The sequence below is a fragment of the Condylura cristata genome, unplaced genomic scaffold, assembly GCF_000260355.1.
Source record: "Condylura cristata isolate star-nosed mole 26May11 unplaced genomic scaffold, ConCri1.0 scaffold00013, whole genome shotgun sequence".
In the NCBI taxonomy this organism is placed as follows: Eukaryota; Metazoa; Chordata; class Mammalia; order Eulipotyphla; family Talpidae; genus Condylura; species Condylura cristata.
In genome coordinates, this window is record NW_004567114.1 from 9,318,149 (window position 1) to 9,336,323 (window position 18,175).

The window sequence follows — 18,175 nt, forward strand, 5'->3', positions numbered from 1 at the left end:
TGGCCGGGGATCGAACTCAGGCCTCAGCGACTGGTGATCTTGATAGTGCTGAGCCTTAACCCTTTGCTCCACCAGGGAGGCCTCTCCTTGGCTTCTATGGAAGCTCCCGACATAGCCCTGGTTGATGAACTCAGTGGGCACTGGCAATTGAACCTCCAGCTCCCCCACCTCCCCAGAGGACTGGAGCTGAGGCTGCCAGTTCCACCCTCTCTGTCTGCCGGTTTCCCCGGCAACCAGGCAACCAGCCCCCAACCTCACGTGTTTTTCAAAAGTTACCTTCATTAACATAATAAGCGAAGCCCTTGTCACTCTCAACTCTAGAAAATTCCAAGGTTTTGGGAGATGTGAGCTAGGATCTCTGGCTGAAGATCAACTATATGTAAGAAGCATGTATTTGGTCATATGACCAAATTCTTACTTTTGTTATAAGCACAAAATCACAACCCCCCTTCCCCATGACCAAGGCCCAACTCTCTGTGTGTGACTGGAGCAGCTCACGTGGCCAGAGGGGATGGCTCAGGAGTCACCACGGATAGGTGTGGGTCGGCTACACCTTCCACGGCTCCCGCCCACACGGGCCTGCAGGGTGAGACCCTGCACAGCCGATCCACAGGGCCAGAAGCCTGGGGTCAGGAGAGGTCAGCTGGAGAAGGCAAAGTCAAAGTTAGGCTTAGGACCACATGGAGGTCCCCGGGTGAGGGAATGAACAGAAGCCGGAATGTTCTGGAAAGGGCTGACTGCTGGGTGCTTCCCCTCTGAGGGTGCAGGTGTATTGTAGTCATAGCCTTGGGGGGATACTTGCCAAGCAATTACCATGGTTTCTAGGACATTGCAAAATCAGAACTCTGATTAAAACTGAGCCTAAATGGTTAAATTGCTTTCAGAGCCTAGGAGCACAAAAGAGAGAAATACTCATTTAAACTCTTCTCTGAAACTTGCTTTTATAGATAAAGCAGGCCCGGGAGGCTTATTGCAGATACAGCTGTGGGAGAGATCCAGCCAGCAGCCCCCAGCAGCAGAGTGACAAATTATGGACTCCCACTTGCAATGTTAATGGTAAACAACCCTGCCCAGGGTGGTCAGCCCTACCCCTAAGGCAGAGAGCAGTGGAATTAAGAGTTGACTTTAGGGGGCTTCCCTGGTGGCATGAGGTGCGGGAGCACGGCACTGTGAAGCTGTCTGCAGCGACTGTACCATGAGTTCGATCCCCAGCCCCTGCACCCACATGGTGCAGCAGACTTCTCCTGACCCGCCCATTGTTGCCCTCAGCAGTGGATTTCAGTCAATCTGCCTGTTCTGGTCCCCACTCTGTCTCTGGTGAATCCCCAGCATCTCTGTCCTGCACCCCAGTTCTTATATGCATAAATAAATAATTATATATTAAAAATGAGTCAGCTTCAGTGGCAAGACAGGGAGCCAACTTGCAAAGTGGAGGTGGAGGAAGCCCTGTCATTAGGGGCTGTGGGTCCCTCCAGCTTCTCCCTCCATGCTCTAGTGACCCAGACACTATGTCTGGGTGTTGGCCCCGGATCTAGGTGGTGATCCTGGGACATCTGTGGGGCTTCTGTGGGGTGCTAGTGCCCTGGCTGTCTATCTCAGGAGTTAAAAACCCAGCAAGGGGCCCTCCCTGGTGGCGCAGCGGGTTAAAGCACAGCACTGAGAATCTAAAGCCACTTCCGCATGAGTTCGATTCCCGCCTGCCCCGGAGGTGACCACATGGCGCGGCAGACCTCTCCTTACCCGCCCGCTGCTCCCCTCAGCAGTGTCCTTCATCGATCTGCCTGTTCTGCTCTCCACTCTGTCTCTGGTGAAGCCTCTCACCTCCCCTGCACCTCTGGCCTGTACCCCAGTTCTGTATGTATAAATAAATAAATCTTTAAAAAAAAAAAACCCAGCGAGGCCATTAATGTATGGACAGCCAATTGGCTCCCCCATTTCCTCACCTGAAAAGAGGGGACAACGATGGTGATGACGCAGCTTCTATTTCGTGAGCACTTTCCCTGTGCCAGGCTCTGTGCTGAGAGCTTTCCAGCCGCAACCGACCCAGGTCTCATTGCAATCCTGTAACACAGAACCTGCTATAAGGTATCGCAGCACCATCTTACAGATGGGAAGGAAAAAAACACAAAGCCTAGTGGGTGTTGGGGTCACCATGCTCCTCTGTTAGGAAAGAGGGTCACTGCAGATGTGATAGCTGGGAGGGAGAGGCTAACACCACAGAAAGGTGGCGTTAACCCCTGGTGCCTTGTGTCCTTACAGAAAGGGGACTTCTGCGCCCGCCAGACCTGCAAAGGAATAGATTTATGTTGCCTTAAGTCACCCAGTTTGTGGAAACGAACACAGAGAGGTCAAGTAAGTTGCCCAAAGCCGCACAGCTTTTATTTCTGGCCCCTGATCCCCCGCGATGAGTCATCACTATGAAGTGAGTGCCTCAGCGTGGAAATTAATGTCTGAAACACAGCAAGAGCTAAAGGAACACTGCAATTATGATTCTGCTGTTGCTAGAAGTGTCTGTTATCATGGACGCGCTCCTTCCTCCGTGCACTCAGTGACTGACGTGAGGTCAGGAACATAACGAGAGCCTTGTAAGCTCTCCAGCCTAGCGACTGTAAACTGATTTTATCACAAATGCTGTCAGAGACAATGAGATCAAGGAAAGAAGGCAGCGAATATTTTCTGTGTAGACAAAGCACCCCATTTCATCCTAATGCAAGGGGAGGTGGGAAGCCAGATATACCGTTTTTCTTCGGGGGAGACACTTATGTCACACTGCTCATTCAAGTCACCAAATGCCCCCAGGTGCGGGGGTTGGGGGGTAGTGTCCTTTTCCATCCTCTTTTAACTGTGACTTTGCAGCCCTCCTCGCTCCCACACTGGTGCACATTTCCCTGCCCTGGACTTGAGACTGTGTCACGTGCAGGGGTCAACACACTGAGCCACGTAAGGTCCACACTTTGCATTTCTACCTGCCATCCCCTAGAGAAGAATGTTCCAGGGTGGCTTGCTGATGCTGGGGGCTGAGCGCCACCTGGGCAGAGCCACTCCAGAGCCAGCCGGATCAGCTGATGCCTGCTGCAGACACAAGGGCAAAGTGTGTGCTCATTGCATGCCACAGACATCCGGGGGTTGCTATGAACATTCTGAGATGCTATTGTAGCCAAAGCCACTGAACAAAACCCCAGAACTGCCTCCTTTTCAAGTCCAGTCCAGCAAAGGAGACGGACTCAGCAAGCCAGCGCCGCAGTGAACTGGTACAGCGGGAGGGCCAGCCCCAGCCCCTCACTGGAGGGGCGAGAATGTGGCCACACTGCACAGCTGAGGCCTGGCTGGCCTCCTGAAACGCTCTTCCCTAAACTGCCTCAGTTCCATCTGTAAAATGTTAACATCGCTTTGGGCACGAAATGAAAGACAGCGCTGAGCACAGCCCTGGTCACAGCGTTTCTTTTTGGCTAACGGGGCAGCGGGAAACCTCACGGGTATTAGACTTCAGTACATGGGGGTGCAGGCATGCCTTGCTGTCCATCTGTCCAGCCACTCTGCCCTGACCGCAAGACCCTTCAATCACATCTCTGCCCAGCCCACGACTCCTCATGGGCTTGCTCTTTGCAACAGAAAGAGGTTGGGGGACATCTGGACATTGGGGCTGGTACTGGGAAGAGCCTGGCAGACCCAGGCTGCTCCAGCTCTCAGCATCTCAGGCCTCACCTGTGAAGTCCTACCTCATGGCTGGGGGAGGGGCACAGTACTCAGGCCAGCGTCTCCTCTCCTGGGCGCTTACCCTTGCACCTGCTCTCACCTCCCAGGCCCCCTGCGGAGACACCTGCCTCTGGTGCCCTCGGGGCCCAGGAGGAAGAGGGAATTCCGCCAGGTGTTGACTCCATCACCTCCCTGAGGTGTTTGTGTGAGCAGACACAACTGCTTGCCCCTCTCTGCTGTTTCCTTCCTGTCTTTTCATTCCCTCACTCCTTGATGAGCCACCCCAGGATGCAGGCACGGAGGTGACCCCAGAGTCTGGCCCTGCCTCAAAAACTCAGAACAGAGAAGCTGATCAGAGGCACAGAGCACTCACCACGAGCCGGAGGGCCCGCTGTTCTGAACCCCCACACAGCCCTGGATAGAGGCGAGTCATAGGAAACTGAGGCTCTTTCCAACCTCACATTCCTCTTTCACCTAGCGAACTCCTAGGCACCCATCTAGACCTACGAGTCTCATCTGATGTGTAATCCAAGCTTTTCTGCCCCGGATTCCCACCGGCCCTGAAGTGTGATATTCACTTGTGATTACCGGTTTCCTTTGTTCCCAGGTGGGAGCTCCGAGGGCGAGATGCGCTGGCTGATCCCCACGCCCCTTCCTCCAGAAATTGGGCTCTGTGCGTGCGTTTAAGTCCATTTCCGATTTCGCCCACCTGTCCGCTTCGCCTGTTTGTGCACTTACTTCTGCCCTTTATGTCTAATCCAGTTAAAGTGGAATGGGGACTCAGTGCTAGTGGAGCTAATGGAAAAAGCGTTCTCAAGGTCAAGTCCAGCTGTTAGCAAGAGTGCGCACTTTGCCTTCCACCACTCCTTGTCCCCTACAACCTGTCCCTCCCCGTAGGCAGGGGGGCTCTCTGACTACCTCCCCTCTTTTTAGAATACTGGTGCATAAAGACTCCCCCAAAGAGAGCTTGGAACCCTGTTCCTCAGGGACCTGCCTCTAACCCAGAAATAACTGAGTGGATTTCCAGTGCCTGCACTAGCAACAGCGTTGTGACATGACTTCTGTGGTCCATTTCTCCGTGAACATTAAACATTATGCATCAGGATCACGTTTGTATAAAGACAAATCGAATCCAGAGTGTATTATGCTCAGGCTTTACTTTCTTCTCTCTTTATTTCCCTCCCACTGTCCTTCTTTCCCAGCGTGATGTCCAACTTTAGTGTCGAAAAGTTGAGTCGGCAGCAGTCTGAGAAGAGCAGCGAAATGTCTAGCCCATCTCCTTATAACGTACCGGGCGGGGGTCACACTCTGCTGTCCCCACAGAAGCTGGTGCCCCCTCACCAACGAGTATTTCCTGTGTCATCGCCCACAAAATAGACACAGCTCTGTGGGTGCCGGAGATTCCCAGCACTATCTCCGAGCCCCTCGGGGCTCCTCCCAGTGAGGCCACCTACTCAGGAGGGGGTTCAGCTGGAGTTGCTGGGGCCACCTTGGGCAGCGGCTCCAGCAGAGGGCACTTCTCCAAGAGAACCCCAATAAAGCTGGCTTGCAGGCATCCTCTCATGCTGGTGGCTGTTTTCAGCTGCCCCATGGGCCTGGGGGCTTCTGCAACTAGGGTGGAGGGTCCGAGTCAAGGTGCTGGGGTTCAACCCTGGAAATACGGGCACTGAGGAGACCACAGCCCCTGGCTCTCTGGAGGATGTGCGTCAGACTCTTGAGCTATCCCCTCAGAGCCCTGTGGGAGGAGCATGATTGGGGAGACCCACCCCACTGGGTACAGCCCCCTGAGGTGCTTCCCAGCCCTGAAGCTGTCTAGCCACCATGACCCTGCAGCTGGGGCAGGAATGGCTGGCAATTTTACTCTGACCACTAGGCACCTTTTGAGCCCACCATGCTCTGGTATTCTTCTGAGTCCAGATATTTCCAGAGTTCACTCCTATAAGGGAACACTGGAGCTAGGGTGGGGAGGCTTGAGGCAGCTGGGGACCTGAGCTCCACAGGTTTGCCTGGAGGACAAAAGCAGGATGGCCTCCCCCACCTCCCCACAGCATGTTCAAGGTGGATCCTGTCACCTTGACTGCAGGTCCACGACCACGTCTCCTGGTTAAAACCCTGCTATTGTTACGGTTCTGCCTGCTGGGCCTGCCAGAGAGGTTGCCTGACTTGGAGAAGCCGGTGTCTCCTCTTGCGTTTGCCTAGGTACTCGGGCCGGGTTGGGTGGGGGCGTCCAGGGCACACCAGGTGTCCCCCCGGCCTTCCTGAGGAGTGTGTCTCTGGTAGAATGAGGTGGTGCTTTTGGGTTATTTTTAAAAAATGGGTGCTTTTACACCAAAGTTTCAAGTGTGCAGTAGGGAAAGTCACTAGTGTGACCACAGAAACACCACCTAACCTGCAGAAAAGGTCAACAGACACTGTATGTGGCAGTCAGAGACCTGATTCTCCAAGTAGGATACCCCCAGCTTCCCAGCCTCGAGACCCAGAGGAGGAGTTGGGGAGCTGCAATTCTGGGGTGTCATGTTTGGGCAAGGCAGCTCTATAAAAAGTCTCCCATCACCCCTGGCTCCCCAGGGCCCTGCCCGCTCTGCCTGTTGGCCCCTGATCCGCCCTGGGGGGATATGAAGACTTGCTCCTGGCCCCGAGCAGACAACACAGGGAGCAGACTGTCCAGGCCCCCCTGGGGGCACATTCCAAGCAGAGGGGCCCACCGTGGCTCGAGGTGGCCCTGAGGAGTCTCATGTGCTGCACTGGCACAACCGAAATGCCCGCCGGGGTGTCATCCTGCAGAGCTGACCACTGCCCCGGGGAGACCGTCAGGGTGGCCGGTGCAGGGGCTGAGGGTTGTGCCGCCAGCTTACTCAGGCTCTCAGTTGGTCCTTGCTCCACAGCTGACAGCAGAGAGGTCTGTCTATCTCATTTTCATAGATGAAGAAACTGAAGGGCCTCCTCAGGTCTCACAGAGATGAGGCCCATGCTGAGTGACTACTCGGGCTGTGGAACCAGCCACACTGTCACTGCTGCTTAGACTAAGACACTTACCAAGTGACTAAAGTATGATGAGTTCGGGGCTGGATCCCCTCTCTGGCCCATCCATTATATTCTCTGTTCACTGAACAATGAGGCTGCTAATTAAGGGTCCTCTTAGGGAAGTTCTGAAAATGGAGCTGATGAAGAAAGTGTCAAGTTTTCTTTGAGAGCCTCTGAATAAGAGGCAATCTGCAGATAAAGAGTAATTGTCTCCTAATATCACACAGAGAATGGCTACTTGAAAGAGTCGACAAGACGCTGTCTCTCTGTTTCACAAGAGGCGTTTCAAACCATGTTCTGATCCCACCCCCCAACCACCATCATTAATCTAATAAGTGAGACAGGAAATGTTTGGGATCAAAACTAGACAGCGTTAAATGTACAGTCCCACCCCCAACAACTCCATATTGGAGAAAGATCTTTGAGTACAATAGCGTCTTTATCAGCAATGATTTTAAAGATTCTTCATGTGACACTAATTAGAGCTATTTATTCGATTCAGCAATAGGCCCTTCTCTCTTGATGATGTATAATTCAAAAGAGAAGGACAGTGAGAAAAGGAGCTATTGCAACTCTTCATCAAAGGTGAGAAAAACTGGTAGTTCCCCAGGATAATCCAGGAAAGCGTGAGAAGTGAAATGGGAAGGTGTATTAGCCAGGGAGCTCTAGAGAAACTGGACCAGGCCCTCCGTGGTGGCGCAGCGGATTAAAGCACAGCACTTGAGAAGCTAAAGCCACATCAACATGAGTTCGATCCCCACCCCGGAGGTGACCCACATGGTGCAGCAGACCTCTCCTGACCTACCCACTGCTCCCCTCAGCAGTGTACTTAGTCAGTTTTGCCTGTTCTGCTCCCCACTCTGTCTCTGGTGAATCCTCTCACCGCCCATGTGCCTCTGGCTGTACCCCAGTTCTGTATGCATAAATAAATAAATCTTTACCAAAAAAAAAATCATCCCAAATCCTATGACTAGAAACACATATCATTAATATTAAGTTTACAAAATTTCAGTCACCTTTTAGCATCAGAATATGGATAAACACATAGTTTAGAAAGAAAAATGGTTGTAAAAATGGGTTGAATCTATATATTTTAATTTTACTTGAATTTAATAGGAGAAACAATTGACAAGAAATAGAAGAAATCATCAAATTTCAAATCAATATTTTTTCTTTTCAAGAATTATTCCTAAAGGCCTCCCTGGTAGTGTAATGGGTTAAAGCACAGCACTATGAAGCTATCCACAGTCACTGTGGCATGAGTTCGATCCCTAGCCAGGGAGCTGACCCACATGGAACAGCAGACCTCTCACTGCTCCCCTCACCAGTGTATTTCCATAGACCCACCTGTTCTGCTCCCCACTCTGTCTCTGGTGAATCCTCTCACCCTCTAACCCCTGCCACCCCACATCTCTGACCTACACCCCAGTTCTTGTATGCATAAATAAATAAAACAAATCTTTTTGTATTAAATCATCTTTGCATTCCAGGAATAAGTTCCATTTGATCATGGTATATTATCTTTTAATACGCTGTTGAATTTAGTGTGCTAGGATTTTGTTGAGGATTTTTATATCAGTACTCACTCAGAGGGGTTACTGGCTCTGTATTATTCTTATCCAGCTTTGGGATCAGAGCAATGTGGACACATAGAATGAGTTAGGAAATGCTTCTTTTGCTTCAATTTTTGGAAGAGTTTGAGGATTGGTGTTAAATGTTACGTTTAGTGCAATTCACCAGTGGTTCTTTCTGGTCAAGGGTTTTTTTCTTGGTTAGGAATTTTTTGATTGTTGGGTCAATCTTCTTAAAGTTCTCTTAGGTTTTCTATTCTAAAATATTCAGCCTTCCTAAGTTGTATGCTTCTAGAAGTGTATACATTCTCCCTAGGTTGTCCAATGTTTAGGTGAACAGGTGTTCATAGTGCTCTTTTGCAATGTTTTGATTTCATCAAATCAGTATTCATGTCTCCAATTCCACTTCTGATTTGAGTTATTTGAGTCTGCATTCATTTTGTTTCTTAGTCAATCTAGATAAAGCTTTCTCAATTGTGTTATCTTTTTGAAGCACCAAATCTTGGTTTCATTTATTTTTTAAATTATAGTTGTATTCTCTATTTTTTATTTATCTGCTTTACTGTTTGTTATTTCCCTCCTGATAGCTTGGGATTTAGTTTGTTCTTTTTCTAGTTCCTAAAGGTATAATGTTAGGTTATGGAATTGAGATCTTCTTTTTTAATGTAAGCATTTACAGGTATAAATTTCCCTTGCAACACCACTTCTGTTGTATTCCATAAGCTCCAGTATATTGTGTTTTCATTTCATTGGTCTCCAGATATTTCCTCATTTCCCTTGCTGTTTCTTCTCTGACTTACTGGTTATTTAAAACTGTGCTACCCTGCAACATCGTTTACACTCACCAGGACATGGAAACAACCTAAGTGTCCACAGAGGGAATTAGGAAGATGTGGTCTATCCACACACATCTTATTCAGCTAAGAGGAAAGACAACGGTTGCCTTTTATAGCCAAATGGGTCCTCACCCATGTGCTTAAGATTCACCTGCACTGCAGACACACACAAATAGGTCAATAATGGGTTTAATTACAAGAGGAAAAGAAAAGGAACAACTCAAGGAAAAAGAGAGGGGGGGGTTCAAGTTAACTAATAACTTCCTACCGGTTCGCTGACTTGGAACCCCAATAGCACCCTTAAAGCTGACCAAGAGCCAAGTGATCAGCCGCCAGCCAAGAGGCCAAGGGATAGAGAGTCTCAGTGCAACATGTTTGGTTTCATATCCAAAAACCCCAAATGGCTGCTTAATTCCACCCCTGGGTCCTAGCAGTCCTTCCTTTGGTGTTTCTGGGATTCGTAGTTTTGGTGTCTGGAGTAAGGGTGGAGTCCAAGAAACCTGTATCTGTAGAGTTCGTTCAGGACATCCTTGCCCTTAGCAGAAGGATTTCAAGGAACTATATGCAATAAAACAAGTCTGAATGACAAAGAAAAACATTGAGCGTTTACACAGCAGATAATTCAACAAAGCAATATACTCATAAAATGAGCAGATAATAAACAAAGTGAGACTTTTGGAGGGGTAGGGGAAAGGGTCAAAGAAGGAGAAGGGGGTGCGTAGTGGGGATAAGTAGAAAGATTAATTTTGGAACTAAAATAAATTAGCCAATGATAAATCAAAGACCTACATGTAGGAGCTAGAGGAAAATGCTGTAACTTTTCCCCGTATGTTTGTGATTTTTCCAGTTCCCTTCCACCATGGGTTTCTAGTTTCATTCCGCTGTGACTGGAAAAGCTGCTTTGTCTGATTCCCATCTTTCATGAGAACCTGTTTTGTGGCCTAACACATCGCCTGTCTTGGAGAACGCCTTGTGTATACCTGAGGAAGGTGTATCTTGCTGTATGTTGTTAGGTGGAAGTTCTGAGAGCATTAAGCAGGTTTTCAGTTATTTAGCAATCTCACCCCATCCTTCCTTTCAGGGGGTGTGTGCAGTGTGCGGTGTGAGTGTACTTATGTCTCTCCTGTCACCCTGGAACCAGACCTCCCGTCTCTCACTTCATTCCCTCTGTTCTCTCATGGAGTAAAGAAACTTTTATTTTTGCTCACTAAATATTTGAGTTATGAGTTTAAGTTTTTGAAAATTATATTTTGCTACCTGGACCCAACAAAGAAGAGGGCGTGGAGGTCGCTGCAGTGAGGGGTGATGTCTAATTGGTGTTTCCTCCTTGCGCTATTCTCTCAGGCTCAGTGGGGACAGGCCCACCTCTCACCTGAACCAGGACAGTTTTCAAAAAAAAAAAAAATTCTACAAAATATAGCTCAGGGGAAAGGGAATCAAGCATAAAACACACTATATAGTTAGTTCTTTTTTTTTTTTTAAAGATTTATTTATTTGTGCATACAGAACTGGGGTACAGGCCAGAGGCTCAGGGGCGGCGAGAGGCTTCACCAGAGACAGAGTGGGGAACAGAACAGGCAGATAGACGAAGTACACTGCTGAGGGGAGCAGCGGGCGGGTCAGGAGAGGTCTGCCAGCCATGTGGTCACCTCCGGGGCAGGCGGGAATCGAACTCATGCGGAAGCGGCTTTAGATTCTCAGTGCTGTGCTTTAACCCGCTGCGCCACCAGGGAGGGCCTATATAGTTAGTTCTACAGCATAAATTTAGTATTTCATGCAAATCTCTCCTGTAACAACTTGCAAGCTATTAAAACCCACTCATCCTGAGTGTCATCCAGAACAATAAAGACAGACTCTCTGGAGGTAGGAACGGGGCATTGGATTTTTTCCTTAAAGTCTTCAAATGATTCCAAAGCACAAAGGAAAAAAGAGAATGTGCTCATCCAGGTGGCAAGGACTAGAGCTACCATTCTCGTGGAAGATAGAGCTTTTTCTCCCCTCCACGCCCCAGCCGTGTTAGGGAAGGTGAGGGTCGAGGCCTCTTCTCAGCGCTCTCCCTCTGATCGGATCTGAGTCCGTTTGGAGTCAGAAGCCACACCAGCAATTTGACCAGGGAAAACTAACAGTGAGAATTGTGACCTAGTAAAAAGTGGTTAATGAAGTCCCCAACTTGGGGAAGGGGGCTTGCAAGAGTGATGAGGTAGAAGCGAGGGAGAGTGGTCCAGGGAAGACGCCGGAAGCTCAAAGGAGAGCTTGCTCTCCCTCACAGCTCAGACCCACACCTCTATGCCTTCTCCCTGCAGCACGACTGAAGGGGACTTCAGGGCTTAGGATGGCTTCAGATTGTTTTTTGTTTCAGACTCTGAAGGGCTTAATGGGTGTGATGCTTAATTGTATGTGTCCATGTGGTATCTGTGGTACCCAGATATTTGGTCACGCACCAGTCTAGATGTTACTGTGAAGTTATTCTTAAAATGAGACTAACATTTAAACAAGTACGTGCTGATTGAAACAGATTATCCTTTATATGTTTGGTGGGCCACATCTAATCAGTTGAAGATTTTAAGGGTGGTGGGGGGCAGGAGCAAGACCGAGTTCTCCTAAAGAAGAGGGAATTCTGTCTCTGGACTTGAGTTGCAACATCTACTCTATCCTGGGTCATGGGCTTATCCTCTAGATCTGGACTGGCCAGATCCTACAACCACATGAGCCAATTCCTTAACATAAATTTTGGTCTATAAATCTATACATTCTATTGGTGCTTTTTTTTTTTCTCAGTGACTAACAGCACAGTGGGCCCTGGGTGGTGCCTCTCAGTTCATCACTCTCAGGTGTCATTCTCTTCCTCCTGCAGGGCTACAAAGCCTTGATGATTGTCCTCAAAGAAGTGTCCCAAAACAGAACTCCAGAAAAATTCATTTCTAGGTTTGCTTCTCGTGCCTTACTTCCTTAGCTTATGGGAGGCATTTGTAAATACTCAACATTTAATGGCTTCTGACCTTAGGATCATGATCTCCCCTCTTCCCTTCTCACCTACCTGTGCCTGCAGTGGAGAACACCATTCTTGCATCTGCTCTCTCAGTCCTAGCTCCCAGTCTGCCTCTTCCACGCAGACCTCCCTGATTTCTGCAATATACATGGACTCTCACTCCTTCCTGATCACTTGGGCAATATTTTGGACACTTTGTTTCAGCTTTTGGTTATATAAAATGACCTTGTAGTGTGGAGTGTATGCTGAGTTAGGGTCTTCAAAGCAGGACACACAAGGCAGACCTTGGGATTTATCGAATATTGGATTGACACAGGGGATAAAGCAGTGAATACTTCGCTTCCACATGGAGGAGGGGGTGGGTGGTGATGAAACTGTGGGAGTCACCATGGCCATTTCCTATTCTTGCTTATCTTGCTGAACAATAGGGCAGGCTTATGTCAATATGAAAAAAAAAAAATACCCCTACTCATTTGAAAGAAGAACAAAAAAAGGCTTTTCATAACTTGACAAATTATGTTTCAGAGCTCAGACCTGAAAAATATTCACTGTCCTTGAGGTGACTTCTAATTGCCTGGACCAAAAATAGCTCTGGAAAATGGAACTGAGGTGCTTGACTCCCCTGAGAATTGGGGTGTTCAGCGTGCTGTAGCTCTCTGTCCGACTTGGAGTTCCACATGACTCAGCAGAAAGCACCCCACCCGAGTCATCCACAGCCCCTTTGTTCGTTATTGTTCGGCCCCATCCAGACTGCTCGAAGCCCCAGCTGCTGGGAGACGGACTTGAACCTGCTCCAGTATCCTGGCCGGTGATCCTGCATTAACTTGGTCCTTTTCTTCTGAGAAAAGTTGGTGGCCTGGCTTGTTAGCCTCTGTGCCATCAGCAGCAGTGAGAAGACAGACATGTCCAGGAATAACCCATGAGGAGGGTGGGATCCATCGGCACAACCGTCATCAACCCCACCGATGTGGTAGCACAAAGCTATGCTTTCGTTTTTATCTTCAGTGCCCACGAATCCTTCCCAGCAACTCCCTGGAGGGCACCTTTTTGAAGCTCACCCCCTCCTTCCCCCATCCACCCAGGGTTCTCTTAGGTGAAGGTGCAGAAACCCTCACCCTCTCCTGCACGCACAACAGAAGTGTTCCCCTCTGCTTTTCCCCATTCTTGGCATGATGGTAATACGGGTCAAAACTCAGCTCTCTTGCCTCCACTCCTTGCAATTCTGAGGTCAAAGGTTTGGAAAAAGGCCTAAAAATATGCATTGAAGAAGTACAGTCTCTAGGTGGTTCTGATGATTTTGAGGACAAGGACAGACCAGGATGGGTGGCTCCTCTGGCAGGTGATTCGTAATAGCTACAATCCCAAGGCAGCTGCTGGGCAGACTAAATAAAACTCAAGCAGCAAATGCTCTAGGAATATAGAGTCACCCGCCCAAGGTCAAACTTGAGGTGTTTTAAAAAAATCTCTTAAAAACAAAGAGACGCCAATTTCTGTATACATCAGATGTTCCACCATCACCTTCATCTGATAACTTTCCGGGACTGTCTTTTTTAGAGCAGCTATTTGGCCATCAAAGCAATTCAAGATCCTTAGAAATGGCTCTGAGATTCAGGCCCAGGGGTCATTGGGGTCTGGCAACAATGACATAATTTGATGGGGGTGCAGGCTGGGAAGGTCTCCTTTCTATCTTTAAATAGCTCATTTTCAGGCTAGATTCTTTCTTAGAAAAAAAAAATCAACTGGAATTTAAGACCTGCCTGAACCATAAAATACATTCTAGAGATCAGCAAAACACCATGATATTGGCCTTGGGGTGTCTTTAGGGACTCAACACCAATGACAAGTGAAGCAAAAGCAAAATTAAACAAATGGGATGACATCAAACTGAAAAGTTTCTGCACAGAAAAGAAACTATCTCAAAATGCTATCAAATGAGAGAAAATATCTGTATCTCATACATTTGACAAGAGGCAAATTTCCAAGATCTACAGAGAATTCATACACCTCAACAAAGAAAACACAACGAACCAATGGGGAGCAGAGCTGAACAGACACTTTTCCAAAGAAAACATACAGATGGCCAACACGTGTATGAAAAAGTGCTCCATCATTTGTCATCAAGGAAATGCAAATTAGAACCACAGTGAAGGGCCTCCCTGGTGGCACAGGGGTTAAAGTCTCAGCGCTATCAAGCTGTCTGCTGCCACTATGGCATAAGTTCAATTCCCAGCCAGGGAATTGACCCACGTGGTTCAGCAGACCCTGCTTGTCTCTCCTGCTGCTCTCCTCAGCTGTGTATTTAAGTACGTATGTCTGCTCTTCTCCTCACTGTCTCTGGTGAATATCCTCACCCCCTGTACCTTTAGCCTACACTCCAGTTCTTGTATGCATAAATAAATAAAATAAATCTTAAAAAAATCCACAGTGAAATATGACCTCATGTTGTGAGAATGGCCAACCTCAAAGACCAGAAACAAGTATTGATGAGAATGTGGAGAAAAGGAGACTTTGTCCACTGTTGGTGGGAATGTGGACAGGACTAGCCCCTATGGATAACAGTGTGGAGGTTTCTGAAAATATTGGGCATAAGATCCAGCCATTTCACTACTAGGTATCTATCTGAGGAATGGAAGTACACTAATTCAAATGAATATATGGAGCCTATGTTCATTGAAACACTGTTTGTAATTGCCAAGTTATAGAAGCAATCTAAGTGCCTGGAACAGATGAATGGATTAAAAGATGTGATACATTTACACAATGGAATACTACTCAGCTGTATAAAAGATGAAGTTATGTCATTTATGACAACATGGATGGAACTGGAGGTGTCTTAAGATGGGACAGCAGTGACTGAATCCCAGGAGCTTCCCACACAGCCACTGCAGCCTTGCCATTTTCTCATAGGTCTTCTGCTTTATCTTTAAAAATCATGTGAATGAGGCACTCTTTGAAAAAAAAAATTCTCTCATTCTTTCCAGCTTTATTGAAGTATGTAACATTGTGAAGTTTAAGATGTACATATGAGGTGACTTGATATGTGTATATATTACAAAATGACTACACAGTAAGGCTGGGTGACCCCTCCATCCCTCACATGATGACTTTTTTTGGGTGGTGAGAACAAGTAAGACCTACTTTCAGCAATTTTCAAGAATGTAATACAGTATTGTAAACCACCACCAACTTGCTCTGTATCAGATCCTCAGAACTTACACATCTTATAACAAAGATGTGCTTGTACTCTCAGCCACATCTCTCCATCCTCCGCCCCCAGACCACTCTCTGTTTCTGTGAGTTTGCCTTTCCCCCCAGATTCTACATATACATGAGATCATACAATATTCATCTTTCTCTGTGTGACTTACTTCACTGAGCACCTCCAGGTCTCCAGGTCCTTCCATATTGTCACACGGCAGGTAATATTTATGGCTGAGTAATATTCCTATGTCTATATCCATATATAAATGCATATCGATATATGGATATAGATAGAGGGATATAATGGATATAGATAAAGGAATATTATATATTATATAATATTATATAAATAATATTATAATAATATTATATAAAATATATGTAGATACATGTATTATAGGTATATAATGTCTATTATATAGTATGTGTCTATTCACTATACATGTGGTGTGTATATGACTCTTGTCTTTATCTGGTCATTCATACAGAGGCAGTTAGCTTGTTCCCCTACCTTGGCAATTGTGAATAAAGCTGCAATGAACCTGATAGGGCAGATAGCTCTTTAAGAAAGTGATTTCACTCCCTTCCAATCCCCAGAAGTGCTGGATCACACAGGGTTCACACAGTGGTTCCACTTTTCATTTTTTGAGGAGGCTTCATGCTGTTTTCTACAGTGGTGCGCCAATTTAATTCTCACCCAAAGCGTACAGGGCTTCTCTTTTCTCTACACCCTCACCAGCACTTGAGATCTCTTGTCTTTTTGATCAGAGACACCCTAATATTGCATGGTGGTTTGGCTTTGCATCTCCCTGATTAGTGATGTTGTAATCTCTTCATGTACATGTTGACCATTGTATATCTTCTTTGGAAAAATGTCTATTCTAATAGTTCCTCAGCCCATTTTAAATTGCATTTCCCCCTAATAAGTGACATACGTTCATTAGCTATTTTAGAAGTTAACCCTTAATCCAATAGGTGACTCTGCAAGTATTTTTCCCTTTTTGTAGGCTGCCTTTCACTTTACTGATTATTTCTTTCATTCTGCAGAAGCTTTTTAGTTCAATATAGTTGTACATTTTTATTTCTGCTTTTGTTGCTTGTGTTTTTGGTGCCATGTAAATAAAAATCATTGCCAGGCCCTCCCTGGTTGTGCAATGGGTTAAAGCACAACACTATCACAGCCACTGCAGCATGAGTTCGACCCCGGCCAGGGAGCTGACCCACATGGCGCAGCAGACCTCTCCTGACCTGACTGCTGCTCACCTCAGCAGTGTAATTCAGGACATCTGCCTGTTTTGCTCCCCACTCTGTTTCTCATGAATCCTCTCACCCCCTGCACCTCTGGCCTGTACCCCAGTTCTGAATGCATGCATAAATAAATCTTCAAAAAAAAAATCATTGCCAAGACCAATATCAAGGAGAGTTCCCCTTTTAGGTTGTACATTATCAAATTTTGTGTTTAAGTCATTAATCCATTTTGAGTTAATTTTTGCGAGTTTTATAAAATGGGGTCCAATTTCATTCTCCTGTATGTCTAGTTGCCCCAGGGCCACTTATTGAGGACACTATTCTTTTTCCCATTGAGTACGCGTGGCTTTCTTGTTAAGTATTAGTTATGTATATATGCAAAGGCTCTCTGTTCTGTTCATTGGGCTATTTCTATGCCATTACTACTCTGTTTTTATTAGTCTAACTTTGTACTATACTTTTGAAGCCAGGAAGTATGGTGGTTCTAGCTTTGTCCTTTCTCAAGGTTTACTTATTACTAAGCATTTTGCTTTTAGTGCCATTGTAAAGGGAAGTATTTCCTTTCCAGATATTTCAGTTTTAGTGTACAGAAATGCAAGTGACTTCTGTATGCTGATTTTGTATCCTGCTTAGTTGTATCCTGCTTAGTTGTATCCTGATTAGTTCTAACAGGGTTTGTGTGTGTGCATGTGTATATGGACCTTGAGGAACTTCTGTATGTAAAATCACAAACCACAAAAGGGACCGTTTCACTTTTTCCTTTCTAATTTGCATGCCTTAAATTTTTTCCTGCTTAATTTGTCTGCTTAGGACTTCCAGTACTATGTTAAATAGACATGATAACATCTTGCTCCCTATCATAAAGGAAAATCTTTCAAGCTTTCACCATCAAGTATGAGTTAGCTATGAACTTTCATATGTGACTTTTATTACACAAAAGTACATTCCCCCATATCCAATTTTTAGTGTTTTTATCATGAAAAGATCTTGTATTTTGTGAAATGCATCAACTGAAATGATCATCCACTTTTAATCTTTTATGCTATGAGTGTGGTAAACCATATTCATTGATTTGTATATATTAAACCATCCTTGCATCCCAGGTATAAATCCCACTTGCTCAAAAAGAATGCTTAAAATTACTAAAATTATTTTCTTCCTAAATATTGGAATGAAATGAATTATTGTAGAAGTTTATCTTGCTTATCCTTTGGGTTCTGGAATGCTGTGATATGTCATTCTCTGTCCACAAGGGGATGGTACACAGTCCCTGATAAGAAGCCCAGAGAGTGATGCCTGATGCAGCTGTGGCTCTTCCCACATTATAGATAGGAAACTAGACTTTGAGTGATTAACTCCTCCAAGTTCATATAATCAGAAAGTAAAAGTTAAAAGTCAAACCCAGTCTGTATATTTTTAAAAGCTTATTGTGGAGTCTACTGTCAATCTGAGCTCTACCTACTTCATTTGCATGTAAAATGCCATAAACGATCTTTCTTCTTTTAGAAAAGATTAAAAGCAGTTTGAACATAAATACCTTGCCTATTTCATAATGTGGCTCTAAGGTCAAAATATTCCATTTGCCCGGGTAAAGCTCAAAAACCATAAAA